The sequence below is a fragment of the Anser cygnoides genome, chromosome 3, assembly GCF_040182565.1.
Source record: "Anser cygnoides isolate HZ-2024a breed goose chromosome 3, Taihu_goose_T2T_genome, whole genome shotgun sequence".
NCBI lineage: Eukaryota > Metazoa > Chordata > Aves > Anseriformes > Anatidae > Anser > Anser cygnoides.
This window is the reverse complement of record NC_089875.1, coordinates 1,511,373-1,532,179: the sequence shown is the minus strand read 5'-3', so window position 1 is coordinate 1,532,179 and position 20,807 is coordinate 1,511,373. Positions and strand designations below refer to the sequence as shown.

Here is a 20,807-nt window from a genome sequence, read left to right as displayed (position 1 = left end):
ATCACTTACCACAGAGCCTTATTCTGGACCTCCGTAAGAGCTGAGGCAAGCATAGTTTGTACTACTTCAGAGATGACAAATTTACTCAGGAACATGCGTACCAAACTCTTTCCCTCTTCTGCCACACCATCCAAAGTTTTGCACAGTTCGGAGTCTGAATCTTTTTGTTATCAACCCTTTTTCTACACTTACATAGCCAAATCCTGAGTAAATATGTACACATACACACGTGCACATTATGCTGTCATCCATATAACAGCTCAGCTAACATTCCCCACCACCACCCCCTTTCCCTTCAACTGATTAGAAAAGTTTATTTTAACGCATGTTTGTCCCAGGCTTCAGCACCATACCTCAGCAAGAGTGATAGGCCAGCATACCTCGGGTTCGGTTTATGAACTGACAGCCCACTTCCACTGACACAAGAAAATATGACCTAGGCTGGTTTTAAGCCACTGATTGTCAGATCGCATGTTCAGTATGTCACATGGAGTACACTTCATTAAGGACTGAATTACTTTACTTGTAACATGAGCTAAATTAAAGTCAATGTCAGGCTGCATAAATCACCAATTTAAATGTATCACTAAGTGCACTGAAACACTCATCATCACCCTTTGCCCTAAAATAACCCAAAAATCTGGGCTTCATTTTTTTGCATTGTAAGGATGACAGATAGGAAATTTTTGTTCTTTGCCAGGGCTCCCAACTTTACTGTGAAAAACTACTGAACTTCTAAGGAATAGTAGTGGCCCACCAACACTTCTCATCAGATGATGCCTTCCATGGTGCTGGGAATTCAGAGCTTGCACAGAAGCAGCAGCATACAGAGCACCCATCAGGCTGTCACAGGACTCCTTTGTTACATTGACAGGGTGGAAATGTGGGATCCTGCCTGCTTAAGGAAGGGTACAGCAAGGGGCAATCCTGAGAACACTTGCAGTCACCAGGGCAGTCCCCCTTGGGGCAGCCCCCAGCGACATGACTCAAGTCAATGGGGTATCACAGGATTTAGGCAGACAGCTTTCCCACCGAGATGTTTTTCTATTACCAGAGACGGAAAAAAAGCTCTGTGAAAAGGAAGTGGTCAGTAGGAAAACAGGCACCAGTGCCCCATCCATAAACATTCAGGACGCAATGCTCTCCTCTCAGAGCTGTTCATTCCAGAGCTGAGTATTGATTTAGGTCTCTTAGATCCATGCTGAAATTTTGGGGAAGGCACTGGCTGGCCAAAACTGTTTACAGATATGTTTACAGATGACAATGAGTGGCAGAAACAATTAGTACAAAGGTCCAATTCTCCATGCCCATTGCCCAAGTCAGGAAAATGCCTCTGAAGTCCAAGAAAATACACCATTGTAAGACTGGTGAACGCAAGCAAAGAATTAGACTCTAAATTGCTTCCTCATATTTATTCCAGCTGTTTGAACAGTGGATTAACTTCTGTTAAATAAGTAAACTAAATTTACTTATTAAAAAGTAAATAGGACTTGTCTGTTCTTTTCAATAGATCTTTCATGTGTTTTAGCTTGAGAGGAAGACGAGAAGTGAAACAGTGAAGAGGCGTTTTCTTCTGGTCTGTTTGCCATCTGGATCTCTCTAGGCCCTGGCATCTGCAGGATAGGATGGAAAAAATATCAAAGTATTCCTGGAAGGAAGACGAGGCTGCTACCTAGTAGACAAATGGGAGAGAGAAACCCAGAATCGAAGAGAAGGGAGAAGGGGAAATGTGAAACTCATTTATTTAGCCTCCTAGTGCAGATTTCTTAGCATGCCCCTTAACTTTCTGTGATCTCTTTGTTTTCTTGAGTATGATGATTTTCATGCCTTCTATTCTTTTTTCCTCACATTTTAGTTTGATGTTCGTTCTCCACAAGCTTCCTGCATATGTCAGCATGAAACAATAGGCTCTCATTACACTTGGCTTCTTTCATCTCCTTCAGACACTGACCTACATTTGTTCTGTTTTTGTCAGCGTGGAAACATTTTCCCAGATCAGTTTGTTAAAAAAAAATAAAATAAATCACATGTTCCATATTACCAACAGTGTTCTGCAATTTAGGGTATTTACTCTGGAGTGTCTTGCAAAGAAATTTCAATTAAATTAAAAAAAATCCTGCAATACCTGGTTGGAGTTGAAGCTCTACGCTCGCTGGAAGTGAAGCATTAGCAGAGCAAGGGAAACCATTCTTCAGTCACTATCTACCCACGTGCTGTCACTGCAGGATTAGCCAAAAAGACATGTGCATCACTAGTGTGGTAGGAGTGAGACCTCACCATGTGCAGATAATGACATAGCCCCTAGCAAATGACAAGAACAACCTCTTCCATTCCATAGCTGCACGTCTTTGTTTCACACTGGTTGGTTGCTCACCTGCTGGTCTGGTAGCACAGTGCTGCTTGGTCATTCTCACTTCTCCATTAGACAAACTGGACAGTTTTCATAAGAAAGCAGCAGTGGGCTGGCTCAGCTCTTCCTGCTGCCTTGGGGGAGTCCAAGTGACATTGGTGCACCCCACATCCTGCCCAGGGCCTCCTTTTGTGCAGCACTCCTACAGACCTGTGACCTCTTCCATAGCACACTGCCTCAAGTCTCCTTCTATCCCAAGCCTCCTTCTCTGAGAAAGTGTAAAAATTCAACAAGAAAATGAAGACAAACCATGAACAGCTGCACAAATCTTAGTGTCCAGTCATGCCAACCACACACTTTGTTACTCTTGACATAAAAAATGGCAGATGCAGCAGGTTTCATCCTGCCACTTTCAAACTGCAACCCAAATAAATACAGTGCTGATGCACAAAGGACTAGAATTTTGGTAATGTGGTTTGGCAAAGCAATCCTGACAATCTGTCATCTGGAAACATGTCACGTTTGACCTCAGTTTCGTAAACCAGAGGCTAAGCATACTTCAACCCATCCTAGTTTGTGGGATGCCCATAGCATAAATATTATACTGTCTTCCTGAAGACAACCATTTTTAAAACACAATTTTTGATTTTATTTTATTTTTTGCCTGTTGCTCCAAGAAAAAGTTACACCGATTGAACATTTAGAGAAGGCCAAAGCCGAAGCAGCAAGGGCTCAAACATTCAGGCAGCCTCAGCTGCGGGCAGGCAAATGCATGGCTTAGGAACACCGAACAGAATTTGCCTGCCCAAACGCTGAGTTTCAGGACCACACAGATTGACGGCATGCTTGGCAAATTCTTGTGTCTCACTAAGACATATCAGGGCCGTAGCGCTGGCCAAAGCCAGAGTGAAGGCTGGTAGCAGATGAGCCCAACCGTTCTTGCCACGTGGCATGTTCAGACTGCCCTGAACACAAACTGTGTGCACCTGAAACACCACTGAAATGCAGCTCCCCCCTTATCTATTGATAAGAACGTGATCAGATGCCACAAGGTTTCACACAGGGTGTGCTAGTGATGTACATCTGATGATTTTATTATTATTTTTATTTTTTTACAAACAGGAACACCAGACAGAAGGTTGAAGACAACTAGAAAAATCCTACCAGCCCACAAGCTCCCAAGCACAGATCTGAAGATCCTTAGGGGGGAAAAAAACAGTAGGAAGGGGCCGCCAGACATAGCCCTTCTTCTGGGCTACACAAAACACAAGCACCCCAGGTCTGATTGGGCAAACCTGCTCCTAATCCTAAAAAGCATCACTTTGCTAGCACTGAAACACCAGTCGAGAGCATCCCAGGTGATAAGGCTGAGCAGTCCCACCGTGTCACACGGACTTCTGCTTTCCCCTGGGACAGAAGCAAACTTTGGCACACAGTACAGTTATGATCCCTATAACCACCTATCACTCTGAGATGGAACAATCTAAGAAAGATTTCTTAATTAATCATCATAGAAGCTCAGTAAGTGCGTGCTTAGGGGGAGGAAAAAAAAAAAAAAAAAAAAGTATGTTCCCCTTTGATTAGAGAATGCACTTCAGGAGACATATTCTGATATTTCCTGATTTCAACTCCTATTAAAAGCTCCCTGAAAAGTCACCGTTCAAACTTTCCAGCTACAGTCAAAAATATATTCTTTGGAGAGACTTCAACTTTTTCCACTTAAGTGCACAGAAAGATGACATACTTGCCCATGAATGATGGTAGGCCAAAAGGGTCTTTAAATTCCTAAATCACCGGACATATCAAATAAAGTTTTAGTACTAACTTAGGTGGAACATGGAAGATAGAGTGGCTTGTTCCCCTCTGCAAAGTCTTTACCCTACCCAGCCAGAAGCCATAAAGCAAGTTCTAGAGGCAAATTTGGGATTTTCCTCACATGGGAAGACCTCCTACATGGTATGAAGATTGCCTTTGATGAACAATTACTACCCTGAGATATCCCTTGAGCAGCCTCACGCATGCTGAGTCACACGTGCCATTGAATGCACATGAGAAACAGCACACAGACGCTCCTGGCACACCAGAAGAGACAGCAATTTTGGAAAACACTCATAGATGCATCCTCACAAAACGGCATACCTGACACACACTATTCCCTCTATAGCAGTGATAAACGTGAAATAATTATCTGAAGACTTGCTGTTCTTAATTTAAATTTCCACCCCCTGCCCCAAATGGGGGAAAGAATGGGTCCCAGTGAGGACCTTTTGCTCTGGCTTCTCTCCATGTGCAACAGATTTAGTGCCTCAGCCAGAAACCACAACTCTCAATGCTATTGCCCCACACTGAGCTCCTGACAAGTACTGTAGACCTTTTATAACTGATTAGGAGATTATTTTGGCTGGCCTTGCACTTGCACAGGTGACTCCTAACAAATACTTAGTGCTTTGGTACATGATGCCAGCTACAAGCTCTTTATTAGCATTTATTGGTATTAGGTAACATTTTGAATTGACGGGACAAATCGTTCGCAACCCCAAAGGACTCTTGTGAGCTTTATAAAATATTTATATAGAGGAACCACTGTACTGAAGTTCACAATGACGTCTTTCCTTGTCCCAAGCAGGTGAAAGGCAGCAGGCAGACACCTCAGCACATATACATCCTATGTAAAAATGGTTTGTAAAAATAAACCCAAGTGAGTAATGACAACTTGATGTGCTCCAACTGGAGGAAACGACATGGTTATTGAGAAATGTGCAGTGAGGTCAGAGGACCGTTTTAGCCATGCCAAGGTGGTGTTCATACAAGGGAGGCTGTCTGTGCATGAGCAGGGAGTAGGTGCAAACACAGCAGTGGCAGTGAGAAGCACAGAGGCGAGTCACACCTCCACCACAATTACATGAACAAGCCCCCATCAAGCATCCTGGCCATCTCTGCCTGCTGGTGCTCAGCCATTCCTGATTATATTGCCTGCATATATTAAAAGATGTGCTGGCCCAGCTTTCTGAGGGGAGGGAAACAAGAAGCATGCCTGTCAGAGCACCTCTGCTCCAGATAAGGATATAGGGATTATCAGGTGCAGCTGAATCCCTCAGCAACACCTGAGATGTACACCTCCATTCCTATTAATAGTCACTCTAGGTCTGTCTCTTCCATCTCCCATTTTGTCTCTTCTTAACCTCCTGCCTAATAAAGGTCAGGCTTGCTCAGCCATCAAAAAAATCTCCTCTTGCAAGTCTTTGACTGGAGGAAAGCTAAGACAACAGGCCAGGTACAGAGTGATGCAAAGGAGCAAGATTTACATGTGCTGAGCATCTGGTCCGATTCCTTTAAAGCTCACTACAAGCAGAAATATTGCAAACTGATTTTCCAGTAAGTGAGCTGCAAGCATCAGACGCAGCATTTTCTTATCTTTCACTCTTTTCTTCTTCTCCCCGTCTTTCTTGTTTGTATACATTTGTATTTTTTATTCTTCATTTTAAGAGCAGGATTGGACTGTAACAATAAAGCTTCAGAGCTGCTACCTAGAACTAGCTCCTTCTTTCACAACAAGGTCATTTAATATCATCTGAAAGAGTGACAAGCAGGAGATTTTTCTTTTTTCTCCTTTAAAGGACTCTACAACTAAGGCAGAATAAAGAAGAAAAGAAGCAAAATAAAGAAAAAAGAAGCTAAGTAAAGACATGCTTCAGTTTTAACATTTGAACTGCAATATTCTTTCTCTGGTTACCTCAAGAAAAGCTGTGCTGTACAAAAATTTGTGCAAAGTGCTCCCAGCCTCAGCACCTCCAGCCTGGGGTTTTATGCCCGCCCAGCAGAGTCTGTGCAATCAAGTCAATGCCAAAATCCCCACCAGCCCAGCATCTTATACCACCCCAAACTAGCCCAACATCTTAAACCACCCCAAAACGAGCAGAGGAAGAGCTGTATTTTTCCTCCTACTCATTCTGCTGCTACAAAGGGCCAAAACATCTTAAATCATCTGAGCAAGGACCATCAGACATGCGCTGCCAGGGCCTCAACTGACCATCTCATGATCCCTTTCCTGGATGGAGGTGGAAGAGGCAAGTAAGACATCTCCACAAGCAGAAATGTCTTTATAGCAGAGCCACTGGGGAAAGCCACACTGGCCCCAAAAGGTGCTGCTGCATCTCAAATTGAATGCAAAGCAGCCAGGAATTCCATTGCTACACTTATCCAAAATGTTGGGTTTAGAAAAAAAAAAAAAAAGGGGGGGAAAAAAAAGAGACACAGAAAGAACAGGCCAGCCCAGACCTCAGGGGCCAGCTCCTCAGCTGGTGTGAATTAGTAAAGCTCCTTCAATACAATTAGAGTCATTTACTCCCACTGAAAAGCTACTTTAGAAAAATGGAAGACTCAAAAGCCAATATCAGGGTCCAGATTTTAAATCCCCTCCCCAGCCAGCCTTCCAGATGGTACCAATCTGCCCAGACAACCCAGAAAGCTCAGCCAGATCTCTCAAGACCCCCATTTCAATGCACAGGATGGTGGCTCATTGCAGGGAAGAACCTAACCTCTTTTTTTCATCCAGGTGGGGGAAGAAAAAAGACCAAGGCATTTTGCTATTGCTACAGCTTCAAGACAGTGACCAATATTAAAACAGTATCTAATTTTAATTAATGGGCTCCTGTCATCAGCCCCTTCCTCTCTCCTCTTCTATGATAGAGGTGCCAGAAGAAAATTGCCAAAGTTAGTGAAAAGGTTGACAGTCTTCACAAAAAGGTCTTTGTAAGCAAAGCATTAAGAGGAAGCACAACTTGGGACCCACCAAAAAAAAATCCATTACCAAAAAAAAAAAAAAAGACATCTGCATGTTTTTCCAAGTGTTTTACTTGGTCTGAATGGGTTCATTTTTCCTGCAGTGCTGTGAGTGCCGCGCTAACTGTCTCGCAGTGAGAGACCAGCTAAGGCGACTGCCAGATTGTCATAAAGAAATCAGGTAACAGGGGGAACGGGTCCACAAAGCAGGGGAGCTCATCCATCTTCAGCTGAAAGCTCCCTTCAAGACCAGCTTTCTGCAACTCTCAGCTACTTAACTTAGCCAAACGCCCTTCCTTCCCGACGGACAAGACCACACAGGATCTAACCTGTGTATCATCTTATCTTGACAAAGGCCAGCACCAGATATTTCGGAAAATGATGCAAACAAACAAACAGGAAGAGCCCTCTGATGGGCAGATAATCTAATCTCTCCCAAGCAACTCTTCACCTTAAACCCCAGACTCACCTCCTCCCTTTTAAGCTGTTTTATTCCAGTTCAGTCACTTCTCTTGCATAAGCACCCACTATGTAGACATCGTGCCAAACAGTGGAAGTAGCACCTAGATATCACTGTGGTGGACACACGTGCCTGAAGACATCTGATGCTAATCTTCCACTGAAATGTGAACATTGCTCCTAAATCACTTGGATAAAATGTGAAAATGTGCTTAATTTCTACCAGCAAGGAAAATTTATTAATTAAGCTGAACTTTCTTTGATATCCCTGTAATTGCTTCTGAGCTCTTGCCATGTTTCCAGTGCTAAGTACCTATCAGAAAACAAAAACCAGCAACACTTACATCCTCTGAAAGATTCTCTGGAGTCAGGAGGACCAAAGCCATAACACACAGCCACCAGCCCCACCATCATAAATGCTATGCAAAGTCCTGTTTACTGCAGCCCTTCATGGAGGATAAGCCACACAGCAATGCTTCTCGGTAGAACACAAACCTATTCACATATTTTAAAACATGTTGGGAGGTCATTTCCTGACAAAACAAAGACAGTTTAAGGCATATTTGCTGTCTGTGTTTCTTCATGTTAAGAAAAATTTTGATTACAAGTGGTAATTAATTGATCACATACAGAGCGCGTGCTTTGGAATTGCTGTGAATGAAAATTGCCTTGAAAACATCCTAACGAGGACATCCCCAAATATTTGAAAACAGACAGAGCTGCAGAATGAATGCTGAATGTCATTCAGAGCTGATAATAACCATAATTCAATGCCTGTAAACAAATAAACAAAACCTTTTGGGCTAACAATTATTGAAAGCGTTTTAAATTGCTGATTACTATCGTAATATCTGTAATGGAGAACAGCTGAGTTTCTGCGTGCTTTGAAGAGCCTACTGAAGTAGCAAGAGCCATTTTGTATATGGATGATTCACCTTCCCTTGTGGTGCATTAGATCTTATATCTCAGGAAGAAATCAGAACTATATCCATACCTAATGGGAATCATAAGACCAAGGGTCTATCAGTGTCATGATCTTTTTCTCAATAGCCAAGGAATAAGCCTGTATTTCTCTATGTAGTCTTTCTGAAGCGCTGTTATTCCAATTCGCATTAACGTAATGGAAAATTCCCAAAGGTAAATGGAAACTAACCTTCTCTGAAGCAAACAAACAAAAAAAAATTAAGCCAAAACAAAGAAACCCCTGGAGGTAACACAAGAACAATCAGGGACACCACTGGGCAGCTTGTCAACCAAAGCAACTGCTTTAAACATCAACAGCTTCCTTGAGCTTTCTTCCAAGAGCTGAAAGAAGGTTTTTGCTCCCAATATAGTGGAGAACCTGGATCGCAGTCCTCCTCTGCCTTGAACAGGATTTCCCGACCCTGAGAAAGAGAGCGTAACCAGGAGAGAAGTCTCAGGACAGGAGTCACAGACCCTGCAGGGGCTTGCTTGGAGCAGCAAGAACGGGAACTGGAACGGCAAAAAAAAACCAGAGGTGGTGGGAAGGGCTCTTGGATATCAGCCTTCCTGAGCAGCTTAGGGAACTCTGGCCCCAGATTCCTGCCCCTGAAGAAAGGAAAGAGAAGCCACAGAAATGCCCACCTAGACATGAAAAGAAGCAACAAACCATAGAGAACAAAAACCGCTCCTCAGGCCCTTGCTTCTTAGTAGCAGCATTGCACTGCCTCATGGTTGCATTCATATGCTCAGCTCTGTCAGGACTGCAAGACTACATATGGCATGGATCAGGGTGAGGGCTGCAGGCAAAGGGATCATTCACTGCCTGCAAATCCCTTCGTCCCAGTGCTCAGCTACTCAGAAAGGAGCACTCAGACCTGCCCTACCACAGTCACAAACTTTTTTTTCACCTGTGCTGCTATCCAGCATGGCTTTTTGATATCCCAGATCATATTCTCAGGCAGAGAGTGACAGAGGTTAAAGGATGAAACAGTCATGTCCTCACATTCTTGAAGCTCTCCTGTCCAGCAGGATTTCTGTACAGGTAGCAAAATAGCATGCGTGGGAAATAAAATCTTTGACCAGTCCTCTATTTTCTCCACCTTGCTTTCCATCAATTCTTATTGAGAAGATCAACCATACCCTGGGACCATGTAATAAAAATAAAAAATCAGAAGCAAAAGTATAAGCTACCAACCTAACATCACACTAGAATACATTCACAGTGGGCTAGTTAAGTAAACTAGGTACTTCCAGATCAGCTGGGCTTGGTGAACATCACCTAATGGCAATTAAGGAGCTAACTGTAGCCACCTCTGAAAGGCTAACCTGAGACTTATGAAGGACAGATGAAGAACTGGGGGATTGGAAAAGGTCAGGGTGGGGAGCATGGCAGGAAAGGGGAAGGAAGTGTTGTTTTCTTTTAAAGAGGTGGGTTACTCTAGATCAGTATTTTAATCTGCTATGAAAAAAAAAAATCTGGAAGTAAATAATCTGATAACAATGTAGAAGATAAAAAGGAAATATGAACTAGCCAGCATAGACTTTTCCTAAGAACACTTATTAACAAACTCATACAATTACCATACATACAGTAAGTATAGTATACCATTACTTTACTGAACAGTTTTTTATGATGTTCTCATGAAGTTAAATATGGTGCCTCACCACCCTCATAGTAAGGAACTTCTACCTTATATCTAATCAAGAACTCCCCTCTTTTATTTTAAAATCATCACCCCTTGTCCTATTACTCTAGGACAGAGTCCCTCTCCTCTTTAGCCCTATATCAGTCCTGCTAACGTACTTAATGAAGGGGAAAAAAATCAAAACAAAAAAAAAAAACAGCTTAGACTCTTCCTGGCATTTTCTGCCACCTGGCATCTGCTAATTCCCACCCAGCTGGCTGAACCCAGAGACTTGTCATGGTCTCCCTGTGTCACCAGGGCTCTGAAACCCACCCAACATAGGCATTCAGGAGGGTCATCCTCCCTCCGTCTCCAGTGAGTGCAGGAGGAGCTGTGCTGCTCACCAGGAACGACGGCTTATCGCTGCTCCCTGGGATCTCAGCATGTGTTAATTGTGCACGTACAAAAGTTCGTCTCTACTTGGCCAGGACCCGCAGGCTCGGTGCTTCCTGGTGGATGGAGACATACCCCAGTCCCTCCGGGTAGGTTTCCTTTGTAGAGCAGGCAAGAGGTAGACTTGTGGCAAACAACATTACCCGTAAGTAATTTTCCCTTACTTTATATAAGCAAATGCCTTTGATATACAACAATCCCCGACGTGTTCAGGTTACATGCTTATTTTAAGATCTTTTGTTTACTTTATGATCTTCATAGGTCATTGACATCCCATTTAGCTCTGGTGACCCTGTTTATACAATTGCAATATACATTAAAAAGCGTTCCTTTGGATAACATTAACATTCTTGATCTTAATCCATCACATGGGCTAACAATAGCTCCAGCTCAGATGTGTACGTAACTGTTAAAAGCTTTAATGTAGAATCCAATACACATATCGAGTGGGAGAGGCCTGATCAAACAGATTGGCTTTCTTTTTTCCATTCTAAGTGGCAGAGGATCCAGAACTATGTAAACTCTTGTGAAATGTACTGCAGTATCCCTCCAGCCTCCACTCAGAGCAATTAGATTCCCTTGAAAACGGGGCTTTTTTCTCCCCCCCCCCACCTTCAGCACCTAATGCTGTTGCTGGAGCACTCAACCATGGCCACCTCCAGGAGCTTCGGTCCCTGCTTTTCTCCCACTCACTGAAAAGTCAATGCCAACCTGGCATTTAACAAGCTCTGCAGGTTGCCATTTCCCACTCCTGATGGGCTGGGAAAACCTGCTAGCAAATTTGTTAGGAAGCTAGGTTGCTTGCAATGTATTTCTTAACTCAGCTGCTGTTTTTCCACTCCTGATGACCGTATCCTATACCTGCAGTGGTGACAGCTGGAAGGACCCAGTGGGATGTGAGGTTAGAACAAGGTCTTGGTTTCCTCTAGGCTTGCTACATCTGAAAGATGAAAAAGTCCAAAATGGCCTCCCACCACTTGCAAAATGCTGGCCACCTCCAACAAATGGGTGCTCAGTGAACAGAGATCACTGGTATGTGCGCAATAGCTCCTACAGATACCGGCAAATCTGCAGGAAGATCAGCCAGGATAACTTAAAACTACCCAGAAAACAACCATGATACACTTAAATGTTGAGGCAGCAGTGTCAGGCTACAAAACAGAGAGAGATCGTGACAAAGGAGAGTTAAATGTTTTTGGTTTTAATAGGCCTGATGATGATAACACAACAGATCAATACACTGTGAGAAGAGCGCCACATTCTCTGATTTTTTTATTTTTTTTTTCCCCAGCATTTGGGTCTGGCTGCAGTTAGAGGAATGGACACCAAACAGAGCCATGTGTGCCAGTCTTCAGTCCACTCTGGGTTTGGATTTGGCCCAAGAATAGCTGCTCCTGTGTAGGTGAAGGGGTGGACCAGTGACCTCCCTAGGTCTCCTTCAATACCCTGCGCCATGTCTTCTGCAACACTGCTTTTGCATAATTTGGGAAATATCCACCTTACAAACGTGATGGAAGTCACACAACGTGGCCGTAACTAGGATGGGATGACCCTTCTTTTTGCCTTTCTTTTTTCTGTTCCTCCATAGGTTCAAAAAAACATTTTGGCAAACACTTTAACATCTTTTGGGCTCAGCCCATATTTCCCAGGAGACGGGGTTCAGTTGCAGGGTAAAAGAAAAAAAAAGTAATAATAAAAGATCTGACACAGTTGCCATGACACACCAAAGGCAGGATGAATACGCCAAAGAGGACACGTCACATGAGGAGAAAGGAGAGCAGGAGGCCAGGAGAGCAGCAGAGAGAGCCAAATGACACATCCTTGGGTCAGATGGTCACCACAACAGCTCCAGCACCTCTGAGCTATGCCAGCTGTCCCACCACCAGACTCTCTGTCATGTCACTGATTCCCAGGGAACAAGAGCAAGATATGGGCAATGTTTAGGAGCTGGGCTGTGGAAGGAGACTGCCAGCACCCCCACTCAACAATAAGGTGAAAATGAAAAAAACACCCCTTGATGAAAATGAAAAAATGAAAAAAACACCCCTTAAAAATGAGATCCTGGGGCAGGAAAGCAAAATGGTAGCTGATATCACTCCCGAGGAGGCCTTTGTTTGTTTGCTTAAGAATAGGTAGTTTTGCTCCCTGGGAGACTGGCACGCCAGCACTGCGCTCAGATGGAGCCATGCAAACTACAATGCTGTGTCACGCTTCAGGCAAGAGGATCTTCCCCCTTATAAAGAACAGTTGTTTTCTTTCTACCTTATTTGTTGGTTTGTTTTTCTTCTGGGTACAAACTAGAGCTTTGTTCAAGCTGCCCAATATTAAAGTCTGATTAAAATAAAATCTCTAACTCAAAAAAAAAAAAAAGAAAAAATCAAATAAATCCTTCAGATAGAAAATTTATAGGAAGTGTTATCTGTCCCAGAGCAAACTAGAACCCAAATTTTGCAAATGAGCTCCCCTGAATGCATGCACAATTTTTTTTGTGGACATCAAGCAGTGACAGAGATAAAACCTCCAATTCCTGCCTGGAAGGGCCAGGTTCCCGTTAGAAATAGTCCCGATGTGAATGTCCCTTTCCAGCACAAGCGCAGAGGTGGGCTCCAGCACAGGTTTCAGAAGCTACAGCAGTGTGCCCATGGGAATCAAGGAATGGGGCAAAGAGAGGGGAGAACGGTAGAGTCCCTCAGTTTTGCTCCACAAATGGCAAGTGTCCCCAGGTTGGTCTGACACTCACAGACACGTTCAGTTTGGGGGCGAACTTGGAGCACAGAGGAAAGCTCTGTGGGATGGGAAATGAACCTGCCGCTCTGGATTTGCCAAAACCACAATTTAAAACCTTGCTATAAACTGATTTCAAGCAGCTCTCTTCAACACCTTCAAGCTGCCTGAACCACTATATTATTTAAGATACCCCCCACCTTTTTTTTTTTTTTGGGCAACAGCCACCAAACAAAATAAACAATCCGACGCTGAAAGGCTTCCCCCACTTCACACAAGAAAGGAAGAGCAGCAAATCACTGCAGCGTCTGGCTCGCACTGTCTGGTAAGCTCTAGGGCGTTTTTACTGGCAGCCTTTTTTCCCAAGGAAGGTGCAAACAGCAATGGAAGAGCTCCTTATAAATCTGGAAAGTCCACCCCCTCAGTGAGCTGAGCTCTCTGAAATACCAGTGCCTATTTCCAGCCGCGTGGCTCGGCTGCTATTGATAAAATCAGATGCGTCTCAAGAAAGGAGGATGCTGTTGAAGCCAGTGAATGCTCTTCAAGATGTTTTCCTTCCTGCTCACACGTAGCTGGTAAAACGAAGCGACAGGAAAAGCAAGAGAGCTGCACAGCAGTTTTTGGCTATGTTTTCAGATATTTATACTGGAATACGATCATTTTCGCTTCCATCGTAGCTTCTCCTTCTGCTCGCTCCTACAGGGAATAGCATTCAGATGGCACTGCACTCTGCTGCCATAATAATGAAGATGTCACTAATTTACCATTTAGACTTCACTGCCTATAAAACAGGAGGAGGAAATGGGCTGCAAACATGATAAGGAGCAAACCCTGGTTTGAACACAAATACACTTAAGAACTGGGAGGGAAAAGGGGAAATTAAAAAAGATCAGCTAAAAGCATTGTTCCAGCAGTTGGGCATTGTGGTGAACATTCAGGATAGTCCCAACCACAGGAGCAGCCTCTGACCCCCAAAGAGTTGGCCAGGTTGGACTTCTGTGATATTTCAGTGCTTAGCAAGTAGTATTTAGCAGTAAGTGGCCGTCAAGTGTGTTTTTCACAGCTCTGTCCATTTTTTGCTGCTGAGGCCCTCTAATGTTTCTGAGGTCCCAATATAACGTATTATTGTAGCCTATATTTAAATCTTACCCTGTGCTTAAGGCCCTGATTGAACAGAGATAGCTTCCTTAAAATAAATAAATAAATAAAACCTACCCCTGTTAGGGGAAGAGAGAAACACATAAGAAAGAGGATTGGCTGCTGAAGCTGAGCCCAAGTCCCCAGTGTCTACCTACCTTGGACTCCACAAATAAAGCCACAGTTTTAGGAGCTGGCCAGCACCCCAGGGTGCCCAGAGTGGGAGGCCTTACCCTCTACCCCATCTCGGAGGCATGCTTCAGAAATAAAGCACCCTTGTGAAGCCTCCAGAGTGTTTCCTAAAGCTCCCCAGAACTTGTCAAACTTCCCAAGTGTTTTCCAGGGATCCCAAATTCACCCAGGCTGTTCTAGTCCAGGAGTGTGAAATGTTACTTTCTAGCTCTTTGCTCAAATTTAATGAGCCATTTCCTGCGTGACTTCCCTTGGAGAACATTTTGAAGCGCCATGTACTTCCCTCCCCCTCCTTGGTCAATGCAGCCAGCCTCTAGCAAGAACCCCAACATCTATCTTCCCAAACCACGTTGCAAGTTTTTGGTACCACAACTCAGATAAAGGTTGCGCTGCTCTCCTCTTCAGAGGAAAAGCCACTAAAAAGGTCAGAAGTATGGCAAAGGGCACCTATCCCACTACTTCTTTAGAAGGAAATTGCTAGGGAGCAATCTGAGCCCAACCTGAACTCCTGCTGAAGAGCCTCTGGGAGCCTCGACGAATCTGCCCCTAAAATAATGCTCCATTTTCACCCTAACTACTACTGACTGATTAAATGAACCTCAGTATACAGCAGGTCTTTGCTGCTGTTGTTATTTTGTGTTACTGTTTTTTGGATAAGATATGCTTAGGGAAAACACTAGAGATCTCAATTAAGCAGCTGGGTGACTTATAAATATATATTTATGTTTGAAGCCTAAGTGGCCATTGGCTTCCCTACTGTTTTACTTAGCTAACAAAACAACTCTATCAAAGTAAGTATTATTCCAAAACCCAACTTCCTGTGCAGAATGCTCCCATGTGCTCCATCAGTCTGCTTCTCTGATGAACTACATCGTTTCTTATAAACTGTCCATGGCCCATAAATTTCCAAGCATAAAGGCTATTACTGTGCTGTGCAAATCTGCTGAGAATTTTATCCTTATAACTTCATTTCATTCGGTTGCAAATGAGTTTGGTAAGAAAGTTAATCTGCAAACTTTTATTTTTTTTCCCTCTCCTCTTCTGCTTTCAGGTTTATTTTGATTAGTGACACTTTCTTGATTTAGTCCTGAGGTGGGTTTTGTTTTGACTGAGTTCAGTTGGACAGCCTCTGCCTCAAATTAACTTCCTTAAACTCAGGAAAAAGCTTCTCAAGTATTCCTTTCCCCCAAAGCTTAAAAACAAAATTCAGAATAAATGATAGATGAATGTAGATCCAAGTGGGTTTTGGGCCACCTAGTAGATAAATATTGCAAATTAAGCATGTTTTGGGGTCCAAATAGAAGACCCCTACATATGTTCAGGTATCGGGAGGGATAACTACTATATAAAAATGCATTTTTCCTTTCTGTCCCAAGCCACAGGATGGTGGGAAATGGATATATGTTTGTGCATGCAGATGAAAACCTCTTATAAATGTTTTGCTCATTTTAGCTCTCACAATTGCCTGTTTACATTAGGACTCCTGTTGTCGCATGGAGAGGACAGATCTTCAAACAAGTTTTAGTCTCACTATCCACTGAGTCGAAAAATGACTGGATTTTGCCATTGGGTGCAGCATGAGGCTTGTGCTTCCCCTGGCTTAATTCCAATTTACATAACAATACAAATTAGAGTTGCTCAAGGCCATTGGAGAGGTAGGGGAAAAAAGATGAAATAAGCCATAACTCTCATGGCTTTTTCTTCCTCTAAACCCCAAGAGCAGTCAATCACAAACAATAAGAAAAAATAATGGGAATAGAGACATTCTGATATCTTGATTCTGGAGACTTCTTGACTACCTTGTACTAATTTCATTATGCTCAATTTAAGGGGATTTTATTGATAGATACCCCAGGAAATATGACTTGGAAACAGTGTGTTACCTTGGGATATCACCAAACATTTGACATTGGGGAACTAAAACAAAAACAGATGTTTTAGGAAATAAGCAGCTTGAATATATCACTCATAAACCAATTAAAAGTTTCTGCAGCAAGCTGACATTTCCCATGAAGCAAGCAAAGGGAGTAAACACAAGTCAGTTGGCTGCGAGCTACGGAGCAATTCCCAGCCACATTTTTTATTTTTGTTATTTTTTACTGCTTTGAAAATGAAAAAGAAAAAGGTGTGATAAAGAAGCAGTCTCACCTTGTCACTCCCTCACCCAGAATCTGTCTTTTCACCTTCACACTTCCATTCATTGCTCATTAAGCAAACAGAGAGATATTCCCACTATTGTTGGGCTCTTTGGCATAGACTCTCGGCAATTTAATGTCCAAGTGCACTGCAAAATAATGCATGAAAATTGTTTCTGTTTGTTTCAGGTATTTAGTAGAAAATAGTTTGCAGGTTCTTGAGTGTACAAGGGGATAATGAACAGTTTGGGGGTTTGATTTCTTATTTTAAAAGTTTCATCCTTTATTGCTTTTTTTCCCCAGTATACTTTTATTTTCTTTTACAGACCCAAGCAAAAACATCTAAGCACATGCTTAACTTTAAGCATTAAAAAGTCAATGGGATTTAAGCATGTGTTTAAAGGCAAACATATGCTTTAGAGCTATGCTGAATAGGAATGGTTTATTGAATCAAGGCTATAGACAGGTTAATAAAATGGGTTAATATATGCAATCTGGAAACAAAAATTAAACGTGTTTCTGGAATATTAACGTTATAAGCACTACTTCATTCTAGCTCAATTCCCCAAATTACTATTGGATTTGTAATGTCCTTGACACTGTCTCTCTCATTTCTTGAAGAAATGCAGATTATCATCCTAGATTATAATCAGCTGGCTAACATACAGCTTCAAGCTTATGATTTTATCCAGAGCAATCCTGAACAATATGAACTTACTTCAAAAAGGAGTTTATTCACTACAATCCATTTACAATGAAAAATCTTCCAAATCTTTTCCACAGTCGCATATCCATAATTCCCTCTGTATAAATATTCATGTGCTGTGAATAAGATGTAAAAGACATTGTGCTATTTTTCAATATTTACTCTAGAATTAGATCCGCATAGGTGCTTGTTCTATGACAAAAGATAAGAGCTTGCACTCGCATCAAAGATTTCTTTTAAATAGATCATAAAATCCATTGTGAATATTTAAGCCAAGAGTAATAACATGGTGTCATATACTCACAGTATAATGCAGCAACACTCTGCATTTTGACATCTGCCCAGACAGATGTTTAGAACGAAGTTCCTCAGATTCTTTCTTCTTTCTTTATTTATTTAAGTTGCATGGAAAAAATCTGGGAATCATCTTTTATATCGAAGCTACTTAGTACAATTTAACTGTCAACAGTTTAATTAATTTAAATGTAGACTTACTGTGGAAGCCAACAACACACACAAGCCTTCCACAAAAAAAAAATACAGGGGGGGAAAAAGAGCAAAGCCTCCCAAAATGTTGCCAGCAAGATCCTGACCTCACAAAGGATATGGCTACGGTCACAAGATACGCAGAGATCAGCCCTCTAAAATCACGCAAATGACTGGTATAACTTTCTGCTCACATGCAATCTCAGCTCTGGCCATTAATAGATGTTTTGCCACTACTTTCCTTCGGAAGGACGATGCCGATTGTTCACCCCTTTTGCCCGTAAGTAACGCTGCTGATAGATATCAATATTTACTTAGAGCAGTTGCAGAGCGATCTCTTTATAACTCCCCATGTCTTGTGATTTCTGGGTTTTAGTTTCATGTTGAAACGTGCACATTACCACATGCTGACTGCCAAATTCATTATAATGTAGATCATGTTTTAGTGATATTCCTTTAAACAAAGTTAGCTCGATTTTTAAGTGCTTGCTGGTTAGCTTATTTATTATGAAGATTTGTCAGGCAGCACAGTTAAGTTAATCAGTAACCAATAAAAGATTTAAGTTCAGAGATATAAACTGCTTGATTTATTACTCACAAAGGTTTTTGGCTTCTCAACAGGAACTCATGAAAACATGTTGTTATGGTTACTTTGGAAACCGATACCTTTTTATACCCTACTAATACAGAGGAATTTGAGAGGGGAACCTATGGTTCCCAGTTACGTGGATAGCATTTTCTGTACTATGCAAATACGCGGACAACACAAAACTCGCTTTGTTTGGCAGTCCCAGCACGGACTCCGTGATTTGTTTTACTCCACACATCAGCAGAGCCATCTCGCTTTGCACATGTCACTTCCTTGTTTATAATTTCTGCAATCTTCAACAAAAATCAATCTGACCGCATTGTTTTCAAAGCAAAGGTGCCAGCCAAAGGGTACTTACAGCAGCAATGTTACATTACAATCTTCTCCATTATGTAAATCCCAAAGAGGAAAATCACAATGTCAAATACAGTTAAAACTGAACATAAACTATCCTGGTGTAATTTTTTTATTTTTTTTAATCCTACCGAACACGTTACCCAATCTCATTTCACAGCCACTCTGGTGAATGTTATGCAAGTTTTTCCCCTACCTGTGGTCACGGCCGTCTATATGCTGAGCATGCAGCGTAATGTCAGTGCAGCCTGCCTGGGATATGCATTGCGTAAGGTTTTCCAAACACCAATGTGATTGGGGTCCTGGGGTCTTACCAAGCCAAGTTTTCAAAAGCAATTTGGTCTCTAAAGTCCAATTGCTCTACTTTGGGGCATTTCAACCTTAAATTGCTCTTTGTTTTTAAGACCTCTCTATGCTTCAGGGCCAGATACCGACAGCATGACCTAAACCAGACCGCAAGCATCTCCATCCACCACACAGGGTGTGGATGTCTCAGTACCATCCAAAAATCACTCAACCTCCCTTCTGAAAAATAGGATACATCCCCAGAGCTGTTCAAACACAAGTAGATACACGTTGGCCCAACCCGTTCACCAAACTCGTGCTCAGGTTCTTACTGTTACGTTGCCCAAAACACAGGCTCTGCCCCAGCCCTGCCGAGGCTTCAGGCACCCATTTCAATCCAGTACATGCAAAGCAGTTCACAATGCCACCACGCATAGAGATTATCAAATAAAAGACGGTCAATTGTGAATCATGAGGTCAGGCTCACTCTCCATCAAGGCACTGTGATGACATTGCCGTAAACCTCAGGGCAAAGCTCGGCTGGTTTATGGTGTTACCACAAAGCTCCTCCAGGTTGCTGCCATAGTTCACGGTCCTTATTTTCTGTACACGGGAGGGGCTTGGCTGCGTGCATCTCCCCGCTGCTCCTTCACCACCTTTTGGGGGATTAAAATGCACCTCTTGGGTGGGTGTTGGGGAGGTTCATCAGCTGCAGCTTCTTCCACAGCTGCTAGAGTCACCTGTGTCCCTTTGCTCCCTGCATCTGATCCACTGCAGCCTTCTTTTCATGAGTATATATCATTTTTGTGCATATATATAGCATATATATTGTGTATTTTACACATAAAAAAACAAAATTTGCATCTGTTTAATCTCTACTTACATGTTGTGTATCTGCATTAACAGCCAGTGCTTGCTGACCACTGGTGGTCACCACCAGGTTTGGGAAGAGGCCCAGTGGGTGGGCACGGGATGCAGCAACATCCTGGGCAAGCTACAGCCCCTACAGACTGGATGCTTGCTCTATTTTTTATTATTATTTTGCAAAGCAGGCACAGCTACACAGGACTTATTAACCACCACTGTCACTGAGGCTGGCAGCAGCCACAAGCCAATGATCTCTGAAAACTGCTGGATTTCCTATGCAAATCTACTATGCAAAGACCAATGCCTACCTGGCATGGGGCAAACCACCCCTTTCCATGAGCCCCAGGGCAGACGACACAGCAGGGACACAAAACCAGCAGTAAAGAGCTGGAAAATGAAACCTCCACCCTCATCCCACTGCAGATTTAAAGATGCAGATAAAAATGGGGATCCCCCACCCGGGAATGTGCATCCAGCCCACTCCTGCTCGCATTTATTTTGGAGACAGGCAGGAAAGTACATCATCTGGTGGCTTTGGCACAGCCAAAGCAGCACACCACAGCTGGATAGCTGATCTGTGCCTTTCGCCTCACTGAGAGGCCTACCACATGCTATGAAATGCTTTAATGTCCCTTTAACATGCTGTATAAATAATTTCCGTATCCATTCAGTTGTGCTCACATGTGGTCCTTTGAAAGAG

At 42.8% G+C, this 20,807-nt stretch overlaps 1 long non-coding RNA gene across 1 annotated transcript in view; it reads right to left on the bottom strand.

The window, feature by feature from the left end:
- LOC106044703 (uncharacterized) overlaps positions 1 to 18,106 on the bottom strand; it is a 54,005-nt gene extending 35,899 nt beyond the window's left edge. Inside the window, exons 1-2 of the long non-coding RNA XR_010830796.1 lie at positions 17,831 to 18,106; positions 16,834 to 16,969 (exon numbers count right to left, since the gene is read on the bottom strand). This is a non-coding gene — a long non-coding RNA (uncharacterized lncRNA). The remainder of the gene's footprint in view (positions 1 to 16,833; positions 16,970 to 17,830) is intronic.
- Positions 18,107 to 20,807: the final 2,701 nt, after the last annotated feature.